This window comes from Dermacentor variabilis, chromosome 11 (genome assembly GCF_050947875.1).
Source record: "Dermacentor variabilis isolate Ectoservices chromosome 11, ASM5094787v1, whole genome shotgun sequence".
NCBI classification, from domain to species: Eukaryota; Metazoa; Arthropoda; class Arachnida; order Ixodida; family Ixodidae; genus Dermacentor; species Dermacentor variabilis.
The window spans coordinates 41,632,114-41,660,087 of record NC_134578.1 but is presented as its reverse complement, the minus strand read 5'-3'; the positions used below and the strand labels follow the sequence as shown (position 1 = coordinate 41,660,087).

The window sequence follows — 27,974 nt, the reverse complement described above, 5'->3', positions numbered from 1 at the left end:
CTCTGATGCATGTTGGGATATGTGAACAGTGGTCCCTCTGTCCAAGGTGTTGCAGAAAGTGCACCAGCTGGTAGATACATATGTGTGCAACTGTGTTGAAGTGTTTCTTGCAACGGGGCTACCCGAAACTCTTCTGGCTGGGATTGCAGGTGGCAAAATGAACATCCTTGAGGTGGCACTTGTTGATCAAAGCCTGACTCAGCTTGTGGTGGCCTTTCAGGATGTTCTGAAAAAATTTCTAGTTGCGGCACTAAAGCAGCAGGGCATGATTCTGTAGGAAGTTGCATTTCTGAATATTGTGGTGGAGCTAGTTCTGCAAGCCACGATTCAGTGTTCGGTTGCCAATATGGTTGTTCATAAGAATATTCTTCTTGCCATTCTGTTACTGAATAATCGTAAGGTTCTTCTTGAGGCCAATCTTCTAGTGCTCCAGCTTGTGTACCATATTGCATATATGGAACTACGGGTATCCCACCTTGCTGTTCATATGAAAGTTCTTGCCACTGTAGTGACTCTGCCATGAGTTCTCCCTCCATTTGTGCTTCACTTCGTGGACACTCAGATGAATGGCTGCCTTGTGGCGGCAATGATGGTTCAAGTATTGAATCTGATTGATCCTGCATTTGTTGATATTCTAAGGGCAGTTCTAGTAGAGGAGCTCGTGGCTTGAACTCCGATCCAGCTTCTGGCAACATTTGTACATCTCGATATGATTGTTCAACTGGTTGCTGTGCCATTGTTCCCATTGGCATGTTTGCTTCTGACTGCATTTGCGAGTCTTCTAGTATATCTTGAGAGTCGGCAGGTGAATCTTCTAGTGCCACAGCTTGTGTCACATTTTGCACATATAAAACTTCAAGTGTCCCATCTTTCTGTACATATGAAATTTCTTGCCACTCTAGTGCCTCGGCCACTTCTCCCTCTGTCTGTGCTTCACTTTGTGGACACTCAGATGAATGGCTGCCTTGTGGTGGCACTGATGGTTCACGTACTGAATCGGATTGAGCCTGCATTTGTTGATATTCTAAGGGCAGTTCTAGTAGAGGAGCTCGTGGCTTGCACTCCGATCCAGCTTCTGGCAACACTTTTACATCTCGACATGATTGTTCACCTGGTTGCTGTGCCAGTGATCCCATTGGCTTGTCTGCTTCCGACTGCATTTGTGAGTCTTCTAGTATGTCTTGCGAGTCTCCAGGTGAGTCTTCTAGTGCCCCAGCTTCGACTGGTTGCTGCGCTAGTGTTCCCACTGGCATGTCTGCTTCTGACTGCATTTGTGAGTCTTCTAGCATGTCTTGCAAGTCTCCAGGTGAGTCTTCTAGTGCCCCAGCTTGTGTCCCATTTTGCACATACAGAACTTCAAGTGTCCCATCTTTCTGTACATATGAAATTTCTTGCCACTCTAGTGCCTCAGCCACAACTTCTCCCTCTGTCTGTGCTTGACTTTGAGGACACTCAGATGAATGGCTGCCTTGTGGTGTCAATGATGGCTCAAGTTGTGGATCTGATCGAGTCTGCGTTTGTTGATATTCCAAGGGCAGTTCTTGTGGAGGAGCTTGCGGCTTGAACTCTGATCCAGCTTGGGGCAACATTTGTGCATGTTCATATGAATATTCAAATGGTTGCTGCACTAGTGTTGCCATTTGCATGTCTGCTTCTGGCTGCATTTGCGAGCGCGTACTTTCTGTTCCCAGAGTTTGTGGCACTGCTAGAGCCTGTAATGCTGGTGGCGCAATCGAAGTAGGTTCGTAATAAGCCGGTGACTGTGAATATGCAGAATGCACTTGCGGCTCGGTAGGCAGAAATGAAAACTCACGTTCTTCTGGCAGCTGATGAGGCACCGATGTTACAAGGGGCAACTGTTCTTGTGATGGTGGTAAAAATGGAGGCGGCACTGGATAACACTGTGGGTACTGTGGTAGAACTTCTACTTGCCGCGTTGTTGGCGTGAAGTCTGAAGGGTGCGGTGGCATGTTCGGTGCCAGCAAGGGCAGCGATTGCACCACAGGTTTTGCTGATTGGACCGTTAAGGGAGCTTCTGCTGCAAGAAGAGGTCCAACTGATGGTGCTTCACATCGCATTGGGGGATGCTTTGCAGCCACACATGATTTTTGTGCTGATGACATGTGCGGCCACAATGGTTGCAGTGGAAACCAGTATGCCACTGGAGGCCAATAAGCGAAGCTCCCGGAGTCGCATTCTTGACGGAGTGGTTGGGACGGCTCTGGTCCTGCTGGCGCTGGCTCATTGTTTTGCTCAGGGGGGTCTGCTTGACTTTTCTGCTTGGACAGCACTTGCTTGCTTTCTTGCTTAGCTGGTGTTTGTTTGTCGCTTTCAGGATGAGTCACTTGCATTGGTGGCTGCCTTCCTATCGGAGGTGACACTGATGATGGTGACAAGAGGACATCTGGCGAGAATAGTGGTGACAATACAGAGCTTGGAGAATAAACTGACTGCAGCTGCTCTGATGGTGCCTCCGGTGAATGAAGGAAACTGCGATCCCACAGCTTTCGGTTCGCAGCTAACCATTGTTCAATTTGGGCCTGCGAAGGCACGCACTCATTCTTGTTGTCTTTCATCACTGTGCCAATTTCCTGCGATTCACACTTGACATTAAAAATATCTTTCACATCGTTTCCTGCAGGGGTAGCTCCAGAAGTTCCGTCAGACTGACGGCCAGAGGTGTCGACCAAGTCACCTAGTCTGTTGTCTGCTGACGAAATTCTGGTCATTCTGCCATCACTGAACTCTCGGCCAAAAGCAACATACTTGTGCTGACTGCTTTGAAAGTCATTCGGTCGCAAGGTAAACTGCCCAACACAAGTACTGCGGAAGACAGGAGGTGCAAGTCGGGGGTCTTGCAGTCTCTCTTCAGTCACAGGATTAAGAGGTATTATGCGCCCAGGCCACATATTTCGTTCAGATGGGTAGCTTCGCCCTGTCTCACTAGAAAAGGTAATATCAAGACGACTCTGCCAAGAGAGGGCACTGTTGCTGCTATACTGTGTTCCATGAATATGCCCAATGTCAAGTATGGTGCTATTTGCAAGCTGATTATTTTGACGCTTGTGCAGATGTGTGCCACCAACAGGACTGGCCTCGCGAAACTTGGCAACCTCGTAGGATGGTGGGTTAGCATGGCCATTTTCAAGCGACTCCTTTTCTGTGCCAATTGGATTAACCTGCTCTCCATGATTAGAACTGCACTGCAACTTGGAGCCACTGCAATTTTCAACATTTACACTTGGTGAATGCCACGCAGGTTCAGATGGTGAGGGTTCGGATGAAAATCTCGGTGAGAGAAATGGAATGTTCAATTGCGGCTGAAGTGCAGGCAAACAATGTTCTGCGTTCAAATTGTCATCTGCTTCAGAGCATTCCAATATGTTGACCTGTGCAAGCGGCCATTCTTGATTACACTGTGTTTCTGGTTGAAGATTATTGTCCACGATCCCTTGAGGACAATGACTGAAACATACCGGTTTCAAACAATGCTCTTGGAGTTTACTTTGCCCTTCGAAGATACGCCCGAGCCGTGGGTCTTGCAAGTTTTCACTCCTTTCAGCAAAGATGGGTATTATACATTCAAGGTGCATATTTTCCAGAGCCATAGCCAGCCTCTGGTTAGTAGAAATGTGATCCACAGTGTCAGGATGATATTTCAATGAATGATTAGTCATAAGTGAATTGAAGAAGTCTTTTTTTATGAAGCTTCTTAAGATTTATAGATATGCTGCTTTCGGAGCAAAAAATTGTTCTTTATATTACACAGTGAAAAGCAGTTTTCTATTCCTTAGAGTTCTTTTTTTCAAAAAAGTTCTTCCGTTGTTACTACGTTCCTTCAATCAGATTTAGCCTGATCAATCTTCTCAGGATACTCTGCCTTCCCATGTTAAATGTTCAAGCAGCTCTTTTTTTTTGGAACTACAGCATACTTACATAAGCACCACTGGAACCTGTTGTCTATGCTCATAAAGTCCACTATACTTGAATATTCACAGTGCTGGTGTTTTTGTCTACATCACAATGTAGTGCTTATCGATGTCACTATCGGATTCAGTCATCGCCAGACTTTTGTAGTGTCACCATCCTTCAGAAGACAACGGGATGATGTACTCCAATGGTGCTTATAAATATGCATGACACCTGAGGTGCATGCCGCAAATGCAATGAACTTGATCATACACTTTTCGGTGGCTTGAAAAGTAGACGGCATTCACTTTCAACAGTTGTCACGAAGGCACAGATTGGCTTTGAGAGGCCTGTTCAGGATTTCTTGACACAGACTTTGCTTTGGATCTTGGTGCATCATGGCATTCCTCACTTCTGAAAAAGAAGGCAACAGGAGCATTCAATAAGCAAAAGTTATGTCTCTTTTACTGAAGGAAATAAGCACAGCAAGATATGACACAAAGAATTACAGCAACTGAACAGGAGCTTACTTGCAGCTAGAGAGAGAAGGAAGGGGGGCTAACAAGTTGCGAGCTTTCATTTTTCTACCCTGGAATGGGGCGGGGGTAAAAGGCACCACATACCACACTCGCAACAAAAATTTTATGGCAAAAAGTGCTTCACACACGTCAGCTAACAGAAAAGCAAATTATGGGGTTTAACATCCCTAAACAGCACAGAAGTTTATGAGGGACACTGCAGTGTAGAGCTCCGGTTTAATTTTGACTGCTTGAACTTCTTTAATGTGTGCCCAAAGTGCGGTGCACAAACGTTTTTATACTACATTCTCATCGTGAAGTGGCTGCAGTAGCTCAATATCAAGCCTGCGACCTTGGGCTCAGCAGCATGTCACCTTAGCTAATGAGCAGGTTGTATCTTACATTATACCTGCACCTACCCATGCAACGTCCTGTCGTGGTGTTATGCTGAATATTATGCTCTTTATGTGATGCATGCAAACAGTACTTCCAACTCTGAGAATTTGTTACTCTATGGACCAAAGGGTGGTCCAACGACTGCATCAAACAGCAAAACATTAAATTATTAAGTATATTCTTCACGCACATGCTTAAGACTGACAATTAGTTCATTACAGATGAGAGTTGTCAAAGGATTGACTCAGGGGTTAGTCTAGCCAATTTTAACAGAGACTCAGGATTATTCCATTATAACGAAATTCAAAACAAAGCACAAGATAAAATGATATACAAACAAAACTTCCTAGAACTAGGAGATTGCCAACGATACAAGAACATGCACTGGGCCTAGTTGGTGTTTACTAAAGGACATGTTTACTGCAGAAACGGACTGGAAGAAAATTGAGACAGGTTGTAACTTGCAGCTGTAAAATGACAGCCAAGGGCATAGTTCCACAGCAAGGTGTCGGCATTTTTCGCCTTCTCAGTTAACCAACCCAGAACTCTTGAGTAACATATGATGCAAATCCAATTATTAGGCAGCCAAACATAACACCACCCTGAAAAGCTGATCACTGTTAGATGCTTCGCTAATAAAAGGACCGAATGATGCAACTATAACCACAGTCGTTTTCTTAGTGTGGCAAGTTACAGCCCGCATCATTTTTCTTCCTGTCTGTGTTTCATCTGGCTTATAATAAACACGTCCTCTTGCTCCAGTGCCATTCATCACAATTTAGCCTCACACAAAGGTGCCTGTGGGGCAGGTATATGGATGGATGGATAGATATTAGCAGCATCCCCTTTGAAGCAGGTCAGTGGCTGATGCTACAAGCTCATTATCTTTACTTTTCTTGTGCACTTATAAGTGGTCCATACGACTCATGGTTTATGTTAACAAATCATGGAACCTGATAAAAATTTCATGCCCTATTAGAACTTATGTGTTTTCATTCTGTGTGTTCCCTTCCCTTATGCCACAAATAATCTAGCAACTATTTCTCCAATAATCTAGCAACGATTTCTCCATATTTCTTTCTATTCTCCATGGAAGATTAATTTACCTTTCCTCTATCATCCATAAAGCCCTATGCCTCAGGCATAGTAACCAGGGCCTCATTTACCTCTGGACGTATACCACCATGCATGTCCCATCAAAGTATGTTCAATCACTTCTATACTTTGTCCACATGTGCATCATCATCAGCAATTTTTTTTAATAAGGCATGCTTCAGTCATATTAATCTGGCTTTCAACAGCGCTGCACTGCCCTTTGTGTTGCTGTACAACAGTACCTGTTGATTTCAAGTTTTGCTTTTTCATTAAGTTCAAATTCTGGTTTCAACATGGTGCCTGTCCATTATGCCCAGCCTATGCCTTCTTATACAGCCACATTTGTAGTTCTACGCACGCCGAAAGGTAGCCTCCACATAACCCTTTAATTGTTCATGCTTGCAATGCGGATTTAAACCGCAACGTTCAGTTTCCGCATGCAAGCCCACGAACAATAACTTGTTTCTACACACTTGGCACTTCCAAGGTACCTGCACCTACTCGGCGGTCTGTTTCATTATGTCAGCATTTCTGTTCTTTCTTTAAATACTTGTTCATGTTTTTCAACGCACTTCTTCCTGTCTAACTTATGCTACTAGGTATGTATATTTTCAAACCTTTGTGTTTCGTTTCACACTATGCAACTCACTGATCACAGGCACTCGTAAACACCACATAGTACAATTTCTGTTCACTGAACCTAACTCCTTGTTCCACCTTTTCTTTACAAATATCTGCCAGAATATGAATATATCACTGACTCCACGAACCAAATAATGTCAATAGTATACATCAAATCTGGAAGATGTTGCTCCAATTCCACGTCATCGTGCTTATAAGAGAAATTGTAATCTAACTTACTTGACCCTAAGCTCCTTTCCAAGCCTACCTAGTACACTATAAAGAGCCAAGGTGATAGTAGGAACCATGGCTCAAGCTTATCTGAATGTCAACTATCTGCCCACTAGGGAAGCATTCTCATGCTACCTGTACTTAATCATTCCCATATGTTGCTTTGGTTAGCATTGTTTTCCCCCCAGACTTTCGTAACAAGTTCCACCAAATTTCCATTTAGATTGTCACACACACCACATATGTTTAGAAATACTAACTATGGAGGTCTATTCTCTGCTCCTGCAATTTGTATAGGCTGTGCAATTACAAATGGTGTATTGTCTATATGCTTGCTAATCCTAAAGCATCTTGGTCTGTTCTGCAGTTTTCCCACTGCCTCCTCCTGTTCTGCCCATACCTATTCTTGAAATTTATGGCTTGCACTGTAAACTTGTATACTGCTGGCAATTCCTTAACAAGCCCACGCAATTTAATGTTGGTTTTCTTTTCATTTGTAATTTAGATTCATTCTAGTTTCACCAATTATTTGCTATTTGCTTCTCTACATTTTTTTCCAGTGATTTTATTATAGCTTCCTTCCTTTATTGCTTATTGATTTGTATTTTCAGCATTATATACAGTCCAATAGCCTTACATCTTGATGTCTTCTCTTCCACCTTTGTCCAGTGAAGTTGTCTAGTGCTGTGAAGTGCTCAGATCAGGCCAAGTGGAGACTCCATGAAGATGAGGAAGATGACCAAGACTGGAGGCTGGAGCAGAAAAGAAGAGGAAGGTTAATAAAATGGTCAAACACATTGCTCCATTCATATTTAGGCTTCTAGTGCAGCAATTACAAATTGAAGATGATGTAGGTCCACATTAGAACCCGGTGAAACTATGATGAACACAGGATTGTAGAGCTAATAGATCAACACTGAAAGGCCAGCTGGCTTGGAACCCAGCGCCAGCTCAATGGAGTTCCTCATTTAGCTAGCTACCAAGCCAGGCACAACAGCCACAGGACTACTTGTTGAAGATGCCACAAAAATTTGACAGCAGCAATTCTGCAGCTTTTCCCGGTTAGTGCAAACTAAAAGGCAAATTCAAATTATGTGTGCCATGGTGCAAGTGATGCAGCATAAAAACCACCAGCTAGGAAACATCATAAAGACAAACAAACTCAGTGCCCTTCTGCTCTGTGAAGGATGACCATCGAAGCTGTGTATGTGGGCCCCTTAATGGCAAACTGCACCTTTGCCGTCGGTAGGCAAAGCACTATTTTTGGCATTGGACCACATGTGGAGAGTGCATAACCCCTGCTTCAACCTTTGCCGCGGGTTAGTCCGGCATTGCACTATCTTCGGGATCGGCCCATGTATGGGAAGTGCTTAACGCCTGCTTCACCTCTGCCGCGGGTCGGCGCGGCATTGCACTATCTTTGGGATCGGCCCATGTATGGGGAGTGATTAACGCCTGCTTCACCTCATCCGCGGGTCGGCCAGGCGCGGCACTATCTTTGAGATAGGCCCACGTATGGGGAATTTTGTGTCTACACACGGGCACGATCCTGGGGATCCTAGCCCTTAAAAGGCCCCTCAGCAGGCCTGTCTGGCCATTTTGAGCTGACAAGCACAGAGCAAACAATGCGCAATGATAATCATGCCTGCAAAGTATTACATCGCTACGCGCCACGGAAAGATCTCAAATTTGAAACCTAATGCCATTTTCCCTCCTTCTGGCAGCCGGCGCGCTCCAAACTGGAGGATGACGCACACGTGCTAGTGTGGCTACATACGCGAGTTTGTGCTGTGACGTCTCTCGTGGTGATATGAGACTTCCGAGAAATATTCAAGTGTTCTTTGTGTAATATGTTGCTTAAATATACAAACTAAAGCTTATACTATTATTATTCGTTTTGATCACATATATACAATTAACAGGAAAGGGAAAGCGAGGAGCAGGCTGGCAACTGCCACCGGAAGGGGCACAACACCTGCCTACTCTTCAGAAGGGAGGTGACAGCAACACAGAAATGGAAGGAGGAGGGAAGGAATGAGGAAAGGAACTGCAACAGGACAAATCTAAAGAATAAAGTACAACACGCTGTACAGATGACACAGTAGGACCGTCACTGAACGTCACGCTACTACAGAATGTTGAATATAATAGTTTCGACGTTACAAACGTTAACCTAAGTTAACTCTAGAAAAGTAAGTAGAGCACGATGAGCATGATCACATTTAGACGCACAACCACTAGGGTACAAACATTCGTCGAGTGTCGTACACCGCAGGCCTAGGAGATGATAGTCTCTCACCAACGACATGCGCTGCGCACTGAGAGCGAGACACTCAAATATAAGATGCTGAAGCGTCTCGCAGCGACCACAAGACGTACACGACGGTCTCGCCACACGTCCTTATCTTTATAAACGTTCGTGCGCGTTCACACAGCCCACCCTCAGCTTGAGTAATTAGGCCCTAGCACGTCGAGCCAAGCCTCGACCGCGAACACGGGGTGGGAACGTTCCATTTGCGCCGCGCTAGTCTGGATGCTGCTTGAGTAGGTGGCGACGAATCAGCAGACGAGCATCATCAAGTTTGCACAAAATTTCTGGGCAGTCACAGTTGTGATGAGCGCTAGTTGAAGCGAGCCGATCAGCCTCTTTATTTCCGGCGATTAGTACGTGGGAAGGTATCCATTGAGCAACGAGAGATACCCCACGTGAGGAAATTTTGCTCGCAGAGTCAGTAATACTGCGCACAAGTGGACGATCAATCTTCATTCATTCATTCATTTCATTTTTATTTCCTTAAAGACCCCCGAGGGGGTATTACATAAGGGGTGGGTTTTTTTTTTTGTTAGACAGAATATTGTTGATACCGATCAGTGCGATGTTATATTTGATATGCTATGCGTGAAGCTTGATGGGCAGGTGATAATGGCGATGTTTCGAGAAAGGCCGTTCCAGTCTTTTGCTGCTCTGGGAAAAAATGAAGCAGAAAATGTTTTAGTGCGGGCACGTGGGCGAGAAACTTGCAAGGAATGACCAGTGCGGTGAGATATGTGAGCTTTGTAACCTGTTAAGAGCAGCACGAGAGTCTGTAAAGATGAGAATCTTTGATGTAGTTAACTCCCTTGCACGTATTTCAGTGCCACATTAATCGCTGCTAGCTCAGCAGTTGTTGACGAAGTTGGATGAGGTATATGAAAGATACGCCGTACTTGAGTCAAAGGGCAGAAAAAAGCTGCAGAGGCGCCTTGAACTAAAGCTTGCAGAACTTAAAGCTTACAGAAATAATAAAAAACGCAAACCAAATGTGTGCGCCTTTTTGTTTTACTTCGCACCACAGCAAGAGAGAGGCGCTTCCGTTTCGTCTGCTTGTCGCAGACACTGAAGCTATGTCATTTTCTACCGTGTTCTAGCGCGGCATTATGCTCTATGATCCGCTTGTGTCTGCCTCAGTATTTCTGTAGCACTGACATACCATTGTTCAGGTGTCCTCGTGCACAGCGCGCAAAATCGTGCTCTACGCGAAACGAGACAATCATAACAGCTCGCGCGCAACGCTGTCAGCGGAAGTGCGCCAAGCCGCAAGAAAACCAGGAGAAAAAGAGTGAAGGCGGGGCCCGGGGAGTATGCGTCACGCGATCCGCGAGGTCCGGTTTGGGAGAACACAGGGAAGGAATTTCGCTTGCGGAAGCTAGACGGGGCAAGTGAACAGAGTGTCGCGCTTGGCAGTGGAGCTCGCCTCCTGAAATGATGGGCTCGCGGCACTGAAATATTTCTATCTCAGCTATTCATGAGACGACTTGAAAGATTTTTGCGGGAGAACGCTTCCTAGAGGACACGTGTAACAACCACCTGCCTATAACCGAAGTTTGCTGTGTGGCCGGCCTGGAGAGGGGCCTCTAACAGCTTCGCTTTAAAATTGGTTACGCCTTTGTGTTTATTAATGAATTATTAATGACGACAGCGAAGGCGGGAGCACTGGCATGAGCGCGGTAGCGCCGACGGAGGCCAACGAGCCAGCCAGCTGTGGAAGACGCCGACGACGCTGGAGCCAACCCTGATGATGATAGTGTTGCGTTAACACACGCACACAATCCTGGGGAAAGTAGCCTTAACAGCTTCGCTGTAAAAATTTTGGCGAGACAACAGCAGTTCCAACTTCTTTACAAAGCCAATGCGTCACTGGAGGAGACAAGATCTTTAACGTACATTTCCTTCATGACATTAAGATTGTGGAATGCACTATAGCAACCAATGGGGTGAGTGAAGGAAAAGCAAACTCGTTTTTATTTAACTTCACACTCCCACAATGAAGTGCCATTGCATACATAAGCACAAATGTAGCAGTTTTCTCGACTACTATGCTGAATACAGACTACTTTGAGTCACTGCTACAAATTTTTCAGAAACATCAGTCATGCTTCGTTTGTTGCTTGGTATGAGCAGGTTTTGTCAAGCACGATGGCAACATAGGCAGATTAGGACTGCCAAATGCATTCTACAGTGTTTGAAATTGTTAAAGAAACCACTAACACCGTGGAAGCATCCCAACGGGACAGCCAAAAAGCTGTCGTGGAACTGTACCAAACACGCAACTTCGGTTTCCGACAGTGGGGTTTGTAACAACCAAAAATGTATACTGATCCCATACCCAACTGGTGAGACTACCGAATAACATGCAGCTAGTCCAATAGGCACCAACATCCTGCATGAAAGAACCATAGCAAACAGAAAGCAAACTGATGTTGAATGTAAAGAAAGAAAGCACTTATGTGCATGGATAGCGGCAACATCTGATCGAGCTGATCGCCGCACTTCTGCGGGCCACTTCTGCGTGCCGAACGGTACAGGTAGCACATTTTCAGCAACCACGACATCGCCGGCGTCTCTTCGCCGGCCGCTTGCCTCCTGACGCCAGACCACACACACACACACACACACACACACACACACACACACACACACACACACACACGCACATATATATATATATATATATATATATATATATATATATATATATATATATATATATATATACGCCTTCACAGTCCATCAAAAATCTATGGGCACTTCGCTGAGCTGAACTGCGATAGGCGAAAGCCTATCTATGACTGCCTCCGTTGCTGTTGTGTGAAGTGTTCTGCGAACGGACGCCGCCGTGGCCGCGAGCATGGGATGCAATGAAAGCCATATGGCTGCAAGGTTTGTTGCCGATGTGTGCGCGGCCCCACGCGCATGTCCGCACTCTCCCACGCGCCCACTCGCACAGCGCATCTGGCATGGCGCCTCCTCTCCTTGCTTCCCTCGCCGGTGACCACCGCTTTCCTGCGTCCACCACGGACTGCGCCCAGACACTCGTGAGACACTAAAGGCTTGCGCCTTAAAACAGCAGACAGAAACGTGCACGCACTTCTCCCACAATACAGCAGTGCGCGAGTACTGTCGCCTCGACGACCAATGGGTACCTGAATACATCGGTGATTTTCATCAGAATCACGTGCAGGTGCGCTGTCGCGGCGGAGCTTGCAGACACAGCGCGACCGCTTCAGCCTCATTACCCGTTGCACATCTCGGATACCGCCTGAAATTATGTGCTCGGCGTCAACCGCCCGCTTTCATGACACGAAACAGCGTAAACCGACAGCACCCTGCAAGAAAAATCGCCAAAGACAGCGGTCACGTGGACGCGGAGATCTCGGTGCATCCGCCATGCGCTGCGCAGTGTAGCCAGACTTTCGCACCGACCCCGAACGTTCATTTCATTTGGGAATAGCTGTTGTGACTCCAGGTGCTTGCGAGGACGCTGCATGACGACAGTGCGAAAACGAGAGCGCGCGATTTTTCACCGCTTTTGATACGAGCTTGCAAATTCCCTGCGGCATACAGTGGCACAATACCGACACAGATGTTCACAGGACCCTCACTAGCTGATCGGCAACGTTTTCTTACTATGTTTCAGGGCTCATTTAACAAAGCGAACCGTTATACTTTCTATGCCTATCTTGTAACTATTAGGCAGGCACGAAACGGCAAAAAGTATGACCGCAACGCAAGACTCCTCGAACCACTTACATGTTTACTACCTCTACAGGTCTTCAAGTTGTCGGCTATTTTCCTACAATATTGCTCGGCGAGAAAAAAAAAGTACCCATCTTAATAAAGCAAAACATCTAACCTTTTTATGCCTGCTTTTCGATTATTAGGTGGAAATAAGGCAAAATATCTCGCGTATTTGCGTGATAACAACTGGGTGAAGTACGCATATTGAACAAATTTTCCCCCCGGTGAAAACCGACATAAAATTTGCAGATCCCACGCATTGTGAGAATCGCTGTAAGCGAAGCTTTCCGCGCTGGATGCTTTGATTGACGTTAATTAGCGGTGATGTTTACTGCTAAAGCTTGATTTCTTCAACGTTTAGTCTAACACAAGAGTGGTGAGTTGAAGTTCAACTTCACCTTGCGTGCACCCCTGCCGTTTGTCTGCGTAGTACACAGAACACACAGGGAGAGGTGTTTGCTTGATGCACTGTGCGCCATATCTCATAACGTCTCGGAGGGTTGAGCATTGCCATTGCCTCACAAGGCCCATCCCGCCATGGCAGAAGTATCAAACTTGAATTGGATTATGGGGCTGTACGTGCCAAAACCAAATAGGATTATGAGGCACGCCATAGTGGCGGACTCCGGTAAAATTTTGACACCGCGATGTTATTTAACGTGTCCCAAAATCTAAGTGCCCGTGCGTTCTTTTTTTTTTTATTTCTGGGCTCTTACGTGCCAAAAACCACGATATAATTATGAGGCAGGCCGTTGTGAGATCGTGCAATCGCGAGAAAAAGGTATGGTGCTTTTGTGGCCCACATGGCGACGCCATCATACTCCGAGCCACAGTTTCGGCAGTTTGTCTACGTGAAGGCTTCTCGTTTGACGTTGTGTGCACTTACGGTAACTAAGAATCAAACATGCACATGCATGGCGCGCCATACCACCGTGACATCATAAAGAAATTGATTACGGCACACGCAGGAAGTAGTGCGCAATCGGCAACACTAGAGTGATGTACATCCACTTCCAGCTTCGCGCTATTGGCCGTGTCGCTCATAGCACTTCCGGGCGACGAGCGACGAATTCTAGATTTGCAGAACCGAGCGATCGCGCGACAAGAGCGAGAGATCTGTTCAAGCGACGGCCCGATCCATCGCTCGAAGCCGTCGCTCGTCGCTGTAGCGCACAAATTCACGCTCATGAGGTTTAGCCTTAAGAACCTACTGCAAGACCCTTAAAATTATGCTGCTTTCTTGAGTAAAATACATAAATTTAAATTAATAAAGCACGCGTCACGCTAGTTTCGGCGCCTATATTGCTGCCCTCATACCGGCAACACCGGGGAGACGTCGCTCAATATCGTCGCTCGCATGGGGTACGACTTCTAGGCACGCGTGAACGCGACAGCCATCGCCATCGCGTCGCTTTTCGCTGTCGCGCGCAAGATCGTAATGCAAAATGTGGCAAGTAGCCAGCACTCAGGTGTTCAATAGACAACAGTGGTGAAACGATGACGGCTGCACGCTTACCATCTGCACGTTAGCAAATTTCGAATGAAGAAACCTTCTAATGCACCAGGCAGCTTCAGGAAGTACTTGCTCTTTGTTCATGCCGTGCTAATAAACCAGAGGCATGCATTCGCTGTCACGGTAGAAGCTCGCTTTAAGTTTTGCACAAGCGTCCGAGTGACAAAAGAATTCTAGGTTCCTAAATTCTGGCTGAATGAACAAACGCCGCTGCTTCACTTGATGAAGATAGGCACGTCCAAATTTACTGACACGAGCCCAAAGGTACAATTAAACAATCACTTACCAATTCGCTCCACGATTACTTCGGGTTTCGTGCAACACGCGGCACCAAGACCGTTCAAAGCGCGAATCGCGAATAACACTTTCGCGACTGCCGACTTGTGGCGCCAGCGTTCGGCCATGCGTTGAAGCTTGTGCGCTCATAGCTTTGAGGCCTCCGAGATTGCCAACAATACGCAGCAATGACCTTCAAAATGTGTGGTGTCCAAATCCACACCCAGCGACGGCATTCTCTGGGTAACAGAAGCTGGCAGGGAAGGTCATAATTTTTCTATCTGCATACGCCAGCAGCAATTGTGTAGGGAGAGCTTATCACAGACTTTCGAACTCTCATAAGAAATACGTGCCCCAATGATAACAATCTCTCGATAATGCAAATCTCGAAGGCTATGCTTGTGTCTGGTTGCATAAGGCAGAAACGATTGCTGGAATCGAAAATACGTCATAGATATCGGGTTTTGAACATCACTTATTAGGCAACTAGAGTAATATCAGTGCAAGGGGTAGTTATACATCTCTGAACCCTTGCCATGCCGCCGATCTTTGAATACTCTTGTCAGCTCGTGTGGGACTTCGCTATTGTCACTACAATTGCACCGAAGAGAACGCTACTCTGGGAGGCCACAATAAAGGACAGAAATATCCTTAAATACATACATACATCTGTGAGTATCCATATAAATACATATATAAAAACCCAAAAGCGGAAATCGGTAAAAGATGCGACGTTGCACCAGTCAGTTGACCTTAGAATGTATGGGAACATTGTAAAAAAAGTACGGCAGAACTGGTTAGCGTCCCTGTATGAGCACATTCAAAAACAAGTTGTTTACAGTCGAATGTGCATGAAGAAAATTGCTGGTCACGCTGAGGAGGTGACACTGGCTTTGGCATTTGCATCACGTTACGCGCTTGGTACTGGACAGCTTCAGGGACAATGTGTCATCCCTTTGAGTTTAGAACAACAAAAAATACTCGAGATTTCAAGTGTTCGACCATTAGTACGGGGCAATCGTACTTTGTTCACAACGTTTCGTCGTGCGTGAGCTTTGCATGAAAACTCCATGACTATGGAAGCAGGTAATGACGGCAACCAAACGTTCTTTTTTTTCCCCTGCATTGTGCAGGTCAGTTATCATTGCAGTTTATTCCGTAGTGACTACTGTCGTTGCACTGTGGTCCTGGCGCGCCCCGCACAGTGTCCTTATATAGCGTACAAGTGTTTTAATGTCTGAAAACTACTACTGCAGGGCGACGTAGAGCTAAACCCAGAACCCACTCAGAAGTTTTTGAACAGTTACTAGATGGAGAGAGAGTATAAACATTAGACAAAAGAGCACGCCAGCGTAGGTAGCTCATCCGCTACGCAGTGGGTGGTCCGCTCAAGTCTAGTAGTCCAGTGGCCTTAGCCGCCTTTCTCGCTCGGTTGATCAGGTTGAGCTGGTCCGTCGAGTGGGAGCTGGGCAGCGCTGCCTTCCATTGCCGTGTGGTGGGGTGTGTTATGGGTGTGAGCACTGGTGATGGACAAGCTACCCTCGTCGATGAGATACCATAACTGAAAAAATTCAACGACGATTTCGATATTTCATAATGCGAAATTTGAGCACAGCTGTATACGTGTTTTCATTTCGCGATACATTGGCTGGCGGGGACAATCTGATTCGTGCGGCACGTTGCAAACGGAGTGCAGTGTGGCGCGACTGCCTCGATAACCGGGAGATCGCTAGGGGAAGCGCTCGGGTGAACGGAGAAAACCTCCGTTTATGCAGAGCTTTGTTTCCATACAGATGACGCGCGCTACTCTGGCGCCATATCGTAGCCGTCATCAACGCAAAGCCCCTCACGACCTGCACTGCGCTTTCCTTCTCATGCTTTCGCCATACCGTCCTCCTCCGCTTTTCTCCTAGCGCTCTCCTCGCTCTCACCGCTTTTTTTATTCCCCGCTGCGCTTCGTGTTTGGTTTCATCTTTCGATGTGCTCGTTCGCTCGGTTACGTTAACACTCGCCACATGAAAAATGCGCCGAAAAGCTGAGCTCTAATACTGAACTTGCACAAACTGAGGAAGCAGTCAGAGAATCGCAACGTGTGCTTTTGCAATTTGAACGAAATCTTTCTGAATCCTCAGCTATGGCTGAACAGGCCAACTAAGTGCAGCCATCACTCAGGTTGTCAGATTATTCCTTTAGCTTCCAGACTAAGGAAGTGGCGGACCTTGAGGATCAAAGCAAGCGGTCTAACACTGTTATTCGCGGCTCTACGGAGAGCCCGCACGAAACGGAAGCATTGCTCAAAGAAATAGTAGATTCCTATGTACTGTTTCTCTTGATCACTTCCTTATAGGGTACCTGAAACAGTTCGAACAAATTTTGTAGACGCGTAGAGTACGGTTACAATAAATCATTCGCACCCCAATTAGTGTGAAGCGTCTCATATTAAGAAGGCTACGGAAGATTACAAGTTACCCTCCGCCTATAGGCATGCACTTTCTCCTCAACTTGTTTGCCGAGTGATCGGGGCTAACTTCGCCTTTACTGACTCGGTGTCATGATATGACATCGTGCGGTCTATTTCCGGCTGTCTTCGAGCCAGCGCGCGAAGCCGCTCCCTCTCCACCAGCCACATGGGAGCCGATGTCAAGCGAGAGATATCGAAGCAGCGTGCGTTGCGAGCTCTCTGTCGCAGCGCCGAGCGCGTTCGGTATTCCGGTAACCAAAGGCGAGCTGGCTGTTTCGACGGATGGGTGCAGGCATAAACTAAAGCCCCTCGATACTACTATTGCTGTGATGAAGGAGCTGGCCGAACTCCATTTAACAAAGTATTTTTCCGAGATAAATGACTTGAAGAGGCGGCGATTTCTTTCTAATTTTGACACAGACATATTTTTCTTCGAACGTGCACTCTGTAGCTAACACGTTAAAATGTCTAGGCGCCCTAGACGAGGCCCTAGCTCATTTTTACGAGGCTGCACGCCGCGCCCACGCACGGAACTGCGGACTAAACGGTAGGTGCGGCGGGGGTCTCTTTTGTTATTTCATCACGTAGCGATAGATGGCTGGATTAGCGGCTAGTACGGTGTCGTGGTAGCTTTTGCGTGTCGCTACATTGCAATTTTAGATTTCGAAGGACCGCGAAATTTTTTCTCGATTTTAAAAACTTTCCGATTTAACGAAATAATTCGAGCGTGGTCATCACTTCCTTAAATGGAGATTTACGTGCACTTAGATACTATTTTTTCGTGCACCATTAATGGCTGGAACAGCTTGGCTTTGCGACAAGTGCATTTGCGCTTTTTTGTGCAAATGCACTGTTCATCGTTTTCCTTTGCTTATGTTCGCCCCTCCGGCGTGAACCTCGTTTCTGCAGCACCTATGAAATGAAACAAAACGAAAAGATAATACTCACTGAACTCACGTTTTCTCAGCATTCCCTTGCGTAATACGAGACGTCCGCGGTATCAATGGTGAACTAAAGCAGCCATCTTTTTTTTTGCTATATTTCAAAGAAATAACGAGAAGGGTATAGAGGATGTGTATGCAAAGTTCAAAGCGCGTGGGTTGAATGTGGTTTCTGTAGTAACTTATGTATTCACGCACTTTGGAGCTTTATAAGTGCATTTTCCGAACGGCGGAGAATTTACCTATGTCCGGAAATATATATATATATATATATATATATATATATATATATATATATATATACCGGCCAGCGGGACCAAATTTAACTAGGGAAAATCTTATCTACGTACATGGCAAGTTAAATATGCATATAGATTACTGCCTTTTTACAAACTACCTTCAGCAAGTACTCGAAAGCACTATACTGCCGTAATCTGCAATGTTTGCAAGTGCCACGGCAGCACTTCACGTATATACATTTACATTAAGTGTTAAATATCTTGATGGGGCAGCGCAATAAGACGAAAAAAGGGTCACGTTGTGTAAGCATGCCATTGTTAAATTTGCATGAAAGTGAATTTGAATTTTTGAGCCGCCTCATGGTGTATAGCATTAGATTACAGGGTTTTGCGCTTTTTGCTTGTGCACTGATAACGTCGCCCTCGATGGGAGAGCACGTGGCTATGGGTTGTGCACATAAGTTTGTGTATGCCTTCGAATAAAGTCAGTTGTGAGTTCAGCGCTGTCCTCTGTGTTCCTGCCTTCTGTCATCGTCTTTTTGCGCCGCCCCTTCAAGATGTTGATCCAGTACCAACTCGCCCAAATGTCGATCCTTCTATATTAAGTGTTAAATTATTATTAAGTGCAATGTGTTGCGATGTGCGTCAGAGCTCTAACGTCTCAGCTAAATTATGACCACTTCAAAAAATTAATTAGCTCCCGTTTTCTCCCTATTCCTCTGAGTTACTCGAGGGGCACGTGGTGTCCTCGAATAACTAATAGACTAATTTCCTTTTTATTTCATGAAAGTGGAAGCACTTTATGAGTAATATGAAGGCAATTAAAGTTGTAACTTTGTGTATTACAGTGCTTGCTGTGAATTACTTGTGCACGCGCTCCATGACATAATGAACGTGCTTTCAAGAACGACATAGAGGTTATCTAACTGTATCGGAAGAAGTATAGGATCCACTTATGTCAAGTTTGCCGAAAATAGGGGAGAACGAGACTTATGTGCACGCGAAGTTAAAGGTGCATGGCTGAAGCGTGGCTTTACCTAAAAATTTCTTTAGGCAACGTTCTTTTAGATTATGTTGTTTAATGACGGGCAAATAAAATTTCCAGTGAATGTGTTAAAAAATTCGGTAGAACCCATCTCAAGATTACTGTCGACGGTAATGCGTTTAGCATGGAGTCAATATAGCGACACGACATATTGTCACCAGCGAAATGAGTTATTAATTTCTGAGGTATTAATTACCAAACCCACCATCTCTTTAAGAGTGACTCCCGATTAATTCTGACCACCTGGGGTTCACTAAAGGGGCCCTTCAACACTTTTCAACGCCACCGTTGTCCGGGAGCGGGTTGTGTGGATTGGTGGTTGGAAAGATAAATGCAACAAAAGTGGCAGCGATAGGGGTGCGCAGTCTGAAATGATTCAGCCGAGAAATTTTGAAATACAAGAAAAGTAATGCACGCCCTCAACTCAAATTTTGCGCGGTCTTCTGTACCCATTCCTCTCACCCGTAGACGCGGCCCGAAGCGCTTACGTAACGGAAGTTCGCACTCCATGGTTGCCTACATGTTCTGTTTTCACAGATTCCGGTTGCCCCGGAGTGCTGCTGAAGCTAGTCTGGCAACCTCTGACTGCGCAACACCTCTCTTCATCAGCGCAATCAGGGTTCTAGTTCAGGATTAGTTCAGCGTTGCACCGCGAACAACAAAATGGGTGCAGCCAAAATGGTGCACTGAGGTGGGAAATCTGTACCAAGAGAGCAATGTGCAGACCGAGGCAGCGAGGCGGCAATTAAGGCTGCTCACGAGCTTACAGATGCGAGGAGCTGTTGTGCCAGTAGCGAGAGAACAGCCAGCGCCCCTACCCAGTTCAGTGATTGTAGTGATATATTTTACGACCGTATCTGCTTGCGTTAAGGTAACGATTACAGCAAACAAAAGTAAAACCCATTCTTGATTTATTCTGTTTATTTTTTCTGCCACGCAGTGATAATCAGCAACTTAGTTTTTTAACCAATCCCGGAGCCGCGAGTTGTGATGTCAATGATGTTTCTCGTGAGCAACACTGGGCAATGATGCGGTACGCATCCTGCAACAGGAAGATGGTGGTTTGAAAAGTGCTCGAGGGCCCCTTTAACGTGCACTGATTGCATGGGCGTTTTACAGCGAAGCTGTATGTGGCTAGGGTTCCATGCATTTTTTGTGCTTGGGCATCATGAATCAAAAAGGGGAGCGAGGGACAATCCCGAAGATAGAGTAATACCCGGCCCATTTGCAGTGGAGGTGAAGCGGGCTTCAAGCACTCCGGCCCTAAGAATAAAAACCCAGTGCCCTTCCACTCTGCGAAGAAGGATGACCAGCGAAGCTGTGTATGTGGGCCCCTTAATGGCGAACTGCACCTCCGCCGCGGGTCGGCCCGGTACAGCCCAAACTTCGGGATCGGCCCACGTACGGGAGAGAGCTTAACGCCTGCTTTATCTCCACCGCGGGTCGGCCCACCATTGCACTATCTTCAGAATCGGCCCACGTATGGGGAGTTTTTTTGCTTACAACGACACGAAAATGTCCTTGCACGGTTGAGTTATACAGCTTCGCTATAATAATAATAATAATAATAATAATAATAATAATAATAATAATAATAATAATAATAATAATAATAATAATAATAATAATAATAATAATAATAATAATAATAATAATAATAATAAATGAAATAAATCAATTGCGTTGTTTCAAGTGGATGGGTATAATGTAATCGCTTGTGAACAGCGCAAGGGCTCGCGAGCAAAAGGCGTTGTCATATATGCAGACGGTAAAATGTATGTACTACAACCTTACACCCTTGACTCGCAAGAGGACAGTGCCATCGACTGTGGTGATGTCTGTGCCGTACAAACGAAAGACGGTATTCTGATATCCACTGCGCATACATATCCAGGCCCACCCAAGTGGGATATCGAGAAGTTCATGAGCAAGCACTATGCATGGGTTAGCCGTGATGACAGTCTATACCCCTGTCATTATAGTCGGAGACTTCGATGAGGTCATTTCAAAACCAGAGAAGGAATGGCTTACTCATTTATTGCTGGAAGTATTTGGTTTGAAGTGCCGCAGCAATTCAAGTCACCCAACTGCTCAACCACGGTGGGGTATAGATATAACTTTGGCCAAGGATCAGCCTAAAGTTGCAACCGAACCAATCAGTGCATATAGCAGTAATCGCAAAGCTATCGTTCATACCATTCCCAAGTGATGAAAGTCAAAACATGTACCCTTGTCTAACCCTGTGTGATGTGCTACAATTTGGCTACCCGCCGCGGCTGCTTAGTGGTTATGGTGTTGGGCTGCTAAGCACGAGGTCGCGGGATTGAATCCCGGCCACGGCTGCCGCATTGCGATGGGGGTGAAATGCGAAAAGACTCGTGTACTTAGATTCAGGTGCACGTTAAAGAACCCCAGGGGGTCGAAATTTCCGAGTCACCCAATACGGTGTGCCTCATAATGAGAAAGTGTTTTTCGCACGTAAAACCCCATAATTTAAATTTTTTTATAAGAATTTGGCTCGTCATCCCCCTTCACAATGTGAAATGACTTCATTTTTTTTTTGCATTTCACCGCCATCCAAATTCGGCCGCCGCGGTCGGGATTTGATCCCGCGACCTCGTGCTTAGCATACAACGCCAAAGCCACTATAAGCAACCACGCAGGTGAAACGAGTTATGTATGAGGCGCGTACTGCAGCAAACTTCCCCTTTCCCACAGACTGATAGCACGGCGTCATCTAGCGACGCCCCCGCGGAGCCTGCGCGTGGCCTTGGAAATGCATGGTGACCGGTGCGCGCAGACTCTGAGATCAGCGTCATGCGTCAACCGGGCTCCTCTCTCTCTCTCTCCCTTCCTTCTGGACACGCTGCGCCATCTAGGGGCACTGTCGAGGAGTCCGCGCCTAGCCTCCGAGACGAGAAGCCTGGCGTGCCAGTGCCTGCGAACGCTGAAAATTGTTCCTTCGCTTGGCCTAGTGTGACACATTCAGTGACCCAAGTAATAATCCAACATGGTGGCTTAGGGGCTATGGCGATCCGGGCCGAGTTTGAAGTCGCGGCATCACATCCCGGCAACGGCAGCCGCAATTCGATGGGGTCGAAATGCAAAAATGACCGCGCACCTTGCATTTATTGCACGTTAAAGAAGCCTAGATGGCCAAAATTATTCCGGAGTCCCGAACTATGGCGTGCTTCATAAGGTCGTGGTTTTGGCACGTAAAACGCAAGTATTTAACTTTTAGTGATCCAAGTTGGCGAGAGGTTCATTGAAGAGCGGCACATACCAGTACATTTGTGGCACCACCTGCTAAAATATCGAGTTGCTGTCCTTGAGGTAACCTTGTGACGTGGCTTCGATTCCGCTCAGCATCGGATAAATTTAAGAGACATTGTTGGTCATTACACAGCGCCACATTGTCAATGGGCTGTACGTAGTTACCAAATTAGAATGTGTTGGTGGGCTAGTTGGTTTGTTTAAATGACCGACTGCTAAATGTGCAAAATTGGGAAGCAGTACACCACTCAAGAAGAGAGACACAGCAAAGTCGAGCAGTATAATACTGCGCTCGATTTTGTGCATGTGTCTCTGGTGTGGTGTCCTCTTTCCCGGTCTGTCGCATTTAGTAATCAGTCACTATTTACTCATGTTGGTGTCAAATACAATAATTGAAGGGTAGCACGCACCTACTGCCACATACCCAGTGATCTATGAAGGCAGTAACAGGTTCTCTATTAGTGCTACAGTGCTCGAGGTTGGCGTGAAAGAGTTTCATCGAACAGCGGTGCCTACAGTGTCCGGCATCTACAGTGAGCATGTCTGCGTGAAAGAGGTTCATTAAATAACGGCAAATATATATATACACATTGCCACATGTTCATTGGCCCAAGTTAGCCCGACTGTTCGTTTCAAACCTGTGCGCAGAAACATTTCTGTATTGTTTTTTTTTCCTTTCCGTATTCTTTTTCTCTCATATCTCGCATTCCTTTCGCCCTCCTCGGTACAGGATTGCCAACCGGAGATATATGGTTAACCTCCCTGTTTTTCATTGCCTTTATCTCTTTATATCTCCCTGTCCCCAGCACAGCATCCCTTTGCGCTACCCATTTGACCATGGATTACCCAGTGACTCAGGTAGGCGGGAAGGCGGTTAGATGCATACATAGTCCTCGGAAAGCGCATGAAGTATCCTAACAATGCTAACGCAAAAAAAAACTAATTCTGCATGCAGTCACATATGTTTGCTTCTATACATTCTCTAATATGCCTCCATGGATCTAACGTTAACGCACATTTTATTAGGATAGCAATTGTACAGATAATCCAGGCGCATTACCGCCGTCGCCGTTGCCGTGAGGTTCTCTATAAAATCCAAAGGGGATAAAATCACCGCCGCGCGCCGTACGCTGTGTGTGTAAAAGCATGTGAGGGTGAGCCGGTGATGGTGCCTCAATCTCGCGCACGCAAGCTAGGGAAGTGGGGAGGAAGCACGCCCTTTACCGTCGCGCGCGAGGATCCGGAGGGGGGTTCACTACTGACGGGCCCGTGCGACTATCCGGGCGCTGTACTTTTGAAGTCATTGGGGAGGGGTGCAAAGTCCGCGCTACGCTGTGTTTTCGCGGCTTAGTTCGCGTTGATGCGAGTGGCAGCACGAAGGTGAATTCGCTCGCTGCTGCTGCCGCGTTTCCTCACTGAAGCGTTTTGACGGCGACTTCCAGCCGTCATCATGTCAACGTGTTCATGTTTGCTGGTGCGCGCTTGACACCATGCTTCTTAATTTAGTAACAAGTCTATCTTTACAAGTCTATGCGGCCGATAAATTACTATCCTTACTTCGTATTCGTCCACTAATTTGCTATCTCAATCGATGCTCCGCCTTTCGGGCGAAACTGCGACTTTTTTTCCTATTCCCAAACTATGAATAGCTTAAGACGAGTATAATGAACCCATCTAATCATTACAGCGTTACGCCGCACGACTTGTTTAGTTTCGGTGCTACGTAATTTTGAAGTTTTCAGAAGTAGCCGGAAGTTATTTCTTTCCACGGTGGTAAAGCTAAATTCACTCAAGCTTTCCTCAAGCGGTTACCTCAGGGCTCCAAAACTAATTGCAATGTGTACAATTGTCATCATTACCATTCGTGCAACATAAGTTCCCCCGCCATCTATACGTTTATTAGCCTACCAGTTCCAACTTAATACGATGCCAGACGTGCGGTTATGTACTACACCTTTCACAATCAAAGCTGGAATGCAAACTGCGCGCAGTTCATGCACACTGAGACGTAGGCGCAGTGATGTCACGGGGTCGAAGTTGATGCGCGTCGAGTAGCACGCAATTTTTTTGTCTACGTCTGCTTGTCGACGACATGAGAGCTTATCGAAAGATGCGTGAGACGCGGTACTGACCGACTCGCTGATAAACAAAATCAAACAGGTGAAGTTAGTACATACGCGTGCCGTAAATTCGGCACTCGCTTCGCACAAATGCGGTGATTTTCTTTTCATTTTTTTTTCATGAGTCGTTAGGCAGATTACAAAAGCGCTAACAATGCGAGCGCGATTCGCTAGAGCCGCCAGGAAAAAAATAAAATGCTAAAAAAAATTGTTTCGCGTGCCTAAACCATGTTCTGATTATGAGGTATGCTGTAATGGGGGACTCTGGCATGATTTTGACTATCTGTGGTTCTTTAACGTGCACGGCACCACGGGTCTTTCTGCATTTCGCCCCAATCGAAATGCGGCAGCCTCGGCAAGGATTTGACAACCGGCGACTGCTGCAATTGAACTAAACTTCATTTCACCAGCAAAACACTTCTTCCAACGCTACGGGAAAAAATATACTGCGCAACTTTTCGATATACCAAGCGAATATTTGTCAAAGATATGTACTTTCCCTGATTGCATTGGTGCTAACTGCGATTCACCAAAATTAATTTCCCGACGCTATATGCTTCCTTAATAATGAGCAGCGAAGGTGCCTTTACCCCATTCACTAAGCGGATGATGCGCTACTCTTGGTAGAACTGCAATTGTACCCATGGTGTCATTTCTTTTGCCCTGGCTGATCGACGTACGTCTTTGAGCCATGAGGCTATCAGTGACGCCGCAATGGAGTACTAGAAATTTGTTTTGACCAAATGTACTCCTTAATCCAAGTGTGTGCGCGAGCGTTTTAATTTCGCCACAACCGAAATGCGCTTGCCGTGGCCGGCAATCGCACCCGCGAGCTCGTGCTCGGCAACAGAACGACGTAGCCACCCCGACGGGTACCATATACGTGCTGATAACGCTACGCGCTATGATAACGCTATGCGCTATGCTCCGGATGGCACGGCTGGCAGGCGTGGACGGCGAAGGAGGCATCTACGAGACGCGGCTGACTTTACCTTTTCCAACAAGAGCTCCTTGGGTGACACCATAATGACCACTGCATGGGATCATGGCCCCCGAGATCGGCGCCCGCTATTGCACAGCGCACGACTGCCTATCTCGGAGGCCACGTTTGGATATAGGCGGTGTTCAAATCTACGTCCCCTAGGGAGGCACCCTCTGAATTTAGAATGCGTATCCTAAAGCACCTCAGTGTGGCACGTGCCTTTCGAACTCACGCGAAACGGTCCAGTGAGGAGATGCTCTACTTACGATGGAAAGTCGCAAGAAAAAAAAATCAGCAGATTTCGTTGCAATGGTGTTGCTTGACTCCAAATGATGTGGTGAGCTCTGCAACTACACGATGCTGCGCTGAACTCGACGGAACGTGCCGATGACGAGCGGATAGGCACCAGAATTCGCGATCGAGGGAAAACAAATATTTTTCGAAGGCACTGAAAGCAATAGAAAGGTTTAGCATAGCGCTGCAGAAAGCTGACATGATGAGGAGCACCGTCGAAGGCGTTGCAGACGTCGCATCTCGACGATGCAGGAGACGAGACCGAAGGAAAACCGTCGGCGTTCGTTCAGCGGCCGAAGAAAGGATTAGATAGATTTGCCTTGACGTTCACTGTCCCTTCCGATCGCGCCAATGCAGGTACCGCGGTGTGGTTTGCACACATCTGCTTTGCAGAAACGTAAATGTGCGTGCGAATGGCGCTCATGACAGCAGCGCAAGCCAGAACACTGCCCTGGCTCCGCAGGGGCGACTGAGTGCAGCATGGCTTCGCCGCTCTTGCATCCAATCGTGCTGTGCGTTTCTAGACATCCTAACACTTCACTCGAAGGCGCCGCATGCACGGCGGTACCACTACAGCGCGACAAAGACAACGGCAAAAACGCGCCTCTAGCATACCTGTAATTGCTATCGCAAAAAGAAAAAAAAAACAGAAGTGTTGGAAGTTTGAGAAGGTGGTCGAACCCAAACGACGGACGGGGCATAAACGGTGACAGGAAGGCCAGGGCGTTTGACGCCAACGTGGTTTGAGAGACGCAGGGCCTCATGGTACAAACTTTTGCGGCTTAGGAATGACTGAGGATCGTTGTTCAAGCTGACTAAAGTACCGGGGCACTACCCTTTACTCGACGGATAGCCGTGCAAGCTACGGACGGACACTAGCTTGGGAATACACAGGTTGTACTTTCCGTAACCGGAGCGCGAAAGAAATGTGTCGCGAACACCTGGCTTCTTGGCGTTCGTATGGGGTAGCACTTTACATTGAATCACAGGTGCGACGAGTTTGTACGGAAAAACAGTGTGCAACGCAAGCGCCAAACGGCAGCGAAGTATATTGAAGCCAATCATGTTTTCCACTCTTCCGGGCTCCTGGAAGGCGGCAGCAGCAGATGCGAAGGACTTCGTAGCTTGTAGCGGGGACCAAGAAGGCGCTGTGCTGCGGAGGAAGGGGCAGGCATGCAATAGAAAATTGGAAGTCACGCTCACCGAGACTCCGGTGCGTTTGCTTCTTCGAACCGACGTCGCAGTGGCTTGCAGTTCGACGCGTCGCGCGTCCCAAGCGATCCTCCGGAGACGTCGGCGTGAACGAAGTTAAAAAAAAAAAAAAACAGTTTCAGAGACGCCCGCTGACAATCCGGTCGCTTTCGTTCGTGGCGTGCTGCATCATCGCGGCGGTTGGACGCGCGCTATCGGCTAGCAGACGAACAATTCCGTACACGATAAGGTTTCGAGGTGGCTTTGAGTCGCGATAATACAATTACCATGAGGATAGTCTTGTACGCAGGCGAACGCGTGACGCCTCTTCACTTGACTAACATTTGCGGGGCTTCACGTATCGCCGAGCGGGCCGAATTCGTGGCGGCGCTGCGACGCCAGCGTTTGGCGAAACCCTTGCTGTGCAATCGAAGTCCTGTCGTTTGATGCTTGCGAGGCGCCAAATTAAGAGCGGTGTTGTACAGCTTACGAGATAGAACGTTACCAAGGCATAGTAGTACGCATCAAAATTTCAGTGAACACCTAAGTAAGACCTGAATGCTCACCTTAAGATGCGAAGGACGTTCAGAAAGTAAGTATCGTCATTTATTTCGCACGGAAACTTTATTGCATTGCCCCCCCCCCCCCCCACCGAGAGAAATACAGATCCGACGCACTGTTCGAATCGATGTAAGCGAAGCTTTCTGTGCTGTTTGCTTTGATTGCCGATAATTATCAGTGATTTTGACTGCGAAAATTTATTTTTTCAACGGTCAGACCCACACGAGAGTGGCGAGTGGATGTCAAACGT

The 27,974-nt window shown here is 46.7% G+C and overlaps 1 long non-coding RNA gene across 2 annotated transcripts; it reads right to left on the bottom strand.

Annotated features, from left to right (window-relative positions):
• Positions 1–51: 51 nt before the first annotated feature.
• Positions 52–27,265, bottom strand: LOC142564422 (uncharacterized). 2 transcript variants are annotated; one of them, XR_012824572.1, is made up of 3 exons: positions 27,176–27,265; positions 7,408–7,522; positions 52–4,323 (listed from the first exon to the last, which is right to left on the bottom strand). It is a non-coding gene; the product is annotated as an uncharacterized LOC142564422 (long non-coding RNA). The 2 variants fall into 2 exon arrangements; XR_012824573.1 differs by lacking the exon at positions 27,176–27,265 and adding an exon at positions 14,628–14,713.
• Positions 27,266–27,974: the final 709 nt, after the last annotated feature.